Below are 3645 nucleotides of genomic sequence, written 5' to 3'. Positions count from 1 at the left end.
TGTGTTTTGTCCTCTATCAAATACATCATTATGTTTCAGGCCAGGCAGGAGTGAGAACTTCCAAGGAGGAGGTGCAGGAGAAGAAAAGGACAAGTTAGCCTTCCAGTCAGCCCTCCACCCCTGCTCTCACTGTGAAGCACCTGAAGATGAAATTCCCCCTTGTAAAATGAGCGGAGATCAGATTTTGGTTGGGGAAGAAGTAAAGGGGTTGCATACATAGTTGCAAATGGGCGAGCATATCCATACTTTCTAGTTAAACCTGCTGTGAAATCTTGGGATCTCGGGTCCCGTTTTCTTTTTTCTTTTTGTCCCTCAAAACAGAAACACAGGATTTAGGAAAACATGTTTTTTTAACTCACCAGCTCCGCAGTCACTGAGGAGCTGCCATCTTTTTAGGGAGAGGAAGAGATCAAATTCAAGCTGCGAATCTGTTCAGAATGTCCGAGAAGTCGCTCAGCCCCTGCTTTCTGTTCCAGTAACCAGAGGATTCAGGCTATGAGAGAAACACCAAACATGTGCACTGTCTCTGATAATGGAGTTGCGGGGTATTCTGGCTCTTAGAAACGGTAATTTTATTTAACAAATTTAAATACAGTTTGTTTAAAACTGAGAACAGACAGTGCAGCTGTAATACACTCCATCCTGGCCAGAGCTGGTCTTACTGAACATACGTATCTCTGCTCCCGAGGACCACGGTAGCCTCTCTGCAAGTTGGAAGGGCCCAGGCTCGTGTGACCAACTTTGAGGAGAGTGGAGAGTATATGCAGGGTTATGTTCAGGACTCGATCCTTTGCATTTTTCTGAAAGTTATTTCCTTCCAAGGAGGGAAGGTTGCAACCCCGCAGGGACTGGAATTAAGATTAGTGAAACAAAACATGCAGCTAGGAGAGGACATCAGTTGGAAACTATTTAAATGGTATGAAAACTTTGTAGTCCTTCAAAAATGCCCCTTTCCACTCTAGGGTTTGCAGACTGAAGTGAACTTGGAAGGCTAGTACAATAACAGAATAAATCTGCTTGAGTGCAGAGAGCTACTGTTTTAATACAAGATAACGATACCCGTTCCCATAGAACAGCCAGCAGCCAGTAGTATCAAATGCTTTCTACCCAAGTAGCGCTTCAGCCAATGCATCTAAAGGAACGTTTTTGTAAAGGCTACGTAGCAAGGCTTCTGTGACTGGGAACTAAAGAATGCAACTTTTCCCCAATGGTTTTGATATACAGTGGGAGAAAATAACTTACAAAAAAATATTTTTTTTTTTTAAATATTAGGAAATACACAATGATGTCATTAGTCCAAGGGGAGACTTCTGCACTGTGAAGCTAACAATCAAATCTATAGCATTTTAATAGTTCTATGTGTTAGGGCTAAAAATAACCAAGTCTATTTCCAGGATTACATTTTCCCTCAATTCAAAGGTAAAATTGTGCTTCAGACCTTTTTGAAAGAATTGGGACAGTGGGGTTGATCAAAGGTTTGACAACAACTATGAAGGGGGAGGTAAGTTTTGGGTTTTTTTAAAGGGGCTGGAGGTGGGGAGAAGGGGTATGTTGTACCTCAATTTCTTCCTCAGCAAGTTTGTCAATCTCAAATACAGAGTCAACCAAGGTAGTAGCACCCAGGTTCCTCTTCTGCATTGCTCAGTCCTGTGTCTCTCACTGAGAAGCAAAATACAGTTTCATCAGAGAACACCCTTTCATCAATGCTATCTCAGGTCCTTTGATGTTACAGAACAGGGAAGAGGCGACTAATGTTCTACATAGATAGTTTTTCAACCTACCTCAAGCCAGGAGCTGAAGAAACAGAGCACTAAGCACAGGATCCCCTTTACAAGGGTGCTGCTCTATCCATCAGAAGTTAACTCTTGAACTGCTTCAGCGTGGCTTTTCACGCCAGTAGCTCTGCAGTAGTGTGGCATGGCCCTGAAAAAGGGGCTAGGGCTGAAGGATACGTTCCAGTAGAATGGTAAATGCACTAAAACCAGCTTTTATCATCCAATCCCTAGTTTTAAGGAGTTAACTTTATTTTTTAAGAGTGGAAATTTGGCTTTATGTAGGAGCACCCTTCAGAGAATCCCACACCTAATGCTCACATGAACCAAATTAGAGCTAAACAGAACCAAGATCTGAGCCTGGATGAAGTAGTATGGTGTACGGCCACAACAATCTCATTAAAACCCACTTCCAATTATTTTAGCATGGATGAATAGAGAACCACATGCTGTAAACATAACTCCATCCAGGAACACAGAGGTATGTCAGAGTGCCCTCCAAACCGTGAAACTAATGAAGGGAAAGGAGGGGGAATACAAATAGAACAGAGATACTTAATGGGTTTGTTCTAACCTGCCTTGCTTCTCCCCCTCCCCCAAAACCTTCCTGTCTTGTGCAGCGTAATAAACACTGATTAAAGTAGGTTTAAAATTAAGGGCTAAGGTGCCATCTCAGAAGGCAGCTGTCCCCTCCATGAACAGAGAGCTGCTTAGGCTGTTGCACACATAGCCACAAGGTACGTGTGTCTCAGGAAAAACAAGTCATCAGGGGCCAACACACTCCTGTGGGCATTCTCACCCTTGCTTTCAGGTCCTGTAAAACAGCCCCCTCAGTCTAGACTACCGTTCCAGCTGGGCCATGTCTTCAGTGCATCGTGCCCTGCATGCACTTCTCCCAAACCGAGCATCTCACGAGGCAGCTGGTCTTGTACTAAAGTTGACGTCAGTCCTGTATTTTCTGTGCTTTTTCTCCACCTCCAGAGTGTCTGGTTCTGCTCAGAGTCCAGGAGGAAGGGCAGGGGAATCCGGGTAGTTTATGTATGCAGTGTTGCTTGTTTTCAGTACGCTAAAACTCTTGGAAGTCAGCAGAGGTCCTGGCTACTGCACGTCTGGCTGGCTGTATGCTGTGGAGAGGAACCTTGCAGGCTGTGCATGAAGAAATCCTCTGCAACAGAGACACAACCAGCATGTATATTACCCTTTTGCCTCGCTGCAGTTAGCTGCCACCCCTTGGAACTATCCCAAAACCCATCTCAGATTGCAGGTCTGGTGAGTATTGCTGCTAGGCAACTGGGTGTTGGTGAAAAGCAGTTGTGACAGCACCGAAGAGCTATGGCCTCTCTGCAAAGCTGCTATATATAGCGCAGATAATATGCAGTGCAGGCTTTCCTCTGCTGTCCTGCCAATGGGCCGCAAAGGCAGGCCACTGCAGCAGGCAGGGCTCCATCCAGTTAGCCCGAGGGAATGTGCTATGAGAGAGCTCATTACTGTTAAAAATACACTGCTGCTGAGCAAATCTACCCCTTTGCTGCTTTTACTTCTCTGTATTCGAGAGGAAAAGAGAACAAGCAGAAACCTTCTCTCCCCTCCAGGCCTGGTTCTACACTCCAGTTAAAGGGAGTTGTGACTTTTTTTCACCATAATGTGATTTTTTTCCCCATAATGATGAAGAGCAGCAACATAGTCTGGATGCAGATATAAGCAAATAGCCCATCCTTCACTCTAGCAAACCAACTGCAGAGTGCACTCTGGAAATACAGAAGACTAAATGCACCAGGATGCTCAGGTAATTAAAGGTGAGAAGCCAGGGCATGAACAAATGAGCAGGAAGTCAGCCATCAATGTGCGTGTTCCACAGAAGAAGACACTACGT

The 3645-nt window shown here is 44.8% G+C and overlaps 1 protein-coding gene across 3 annotated transcripts in view; it reads right to left on the bottom strand.

Annotated features, from left to right (window-relative positions):
* Positions 1 to 54: 54 nt before the first annotated feature.
* The window catches only part of B3GAT1 (beta-1,3-glucuronyltransferase 1), a 40260-nt gene continuing 36669 nt past the window's right edge, over positions 55 to 3645 (bottom strand). For all 3 annotated transcript variants that reach the window (XM_076358702.1, XM_076358701.1, XM_076358703.1), the window contains one exon: positions 55 to 2937. The gene's annotated coding sequence lies outside the window, so the exon portion shown is untranslated. The remainder of the gene's footprint in view (positions 2938 to 3645) is intronic.

This window comes from Aptenodytes patagonicus, chromosome 23 (assembly GCF_965638725.1).
Source record: "Aptenodytes patagonicus chromosome 23, bAptPat1.pri.cur, whole genome shotgun sequence".
Classification (NCBI taxonomy): domain Eukaryota; kingdom Metazoa; phylum Chordata; class Aves; order Sphenisciformes; family Spheniscidae; genus Aptenodytes; species Aptenodytes patagonicus.
Note: the sequence above shows the minus strand (reverse complement) of the source record. Positions and strands in the feature narration are given on the sequence as shown.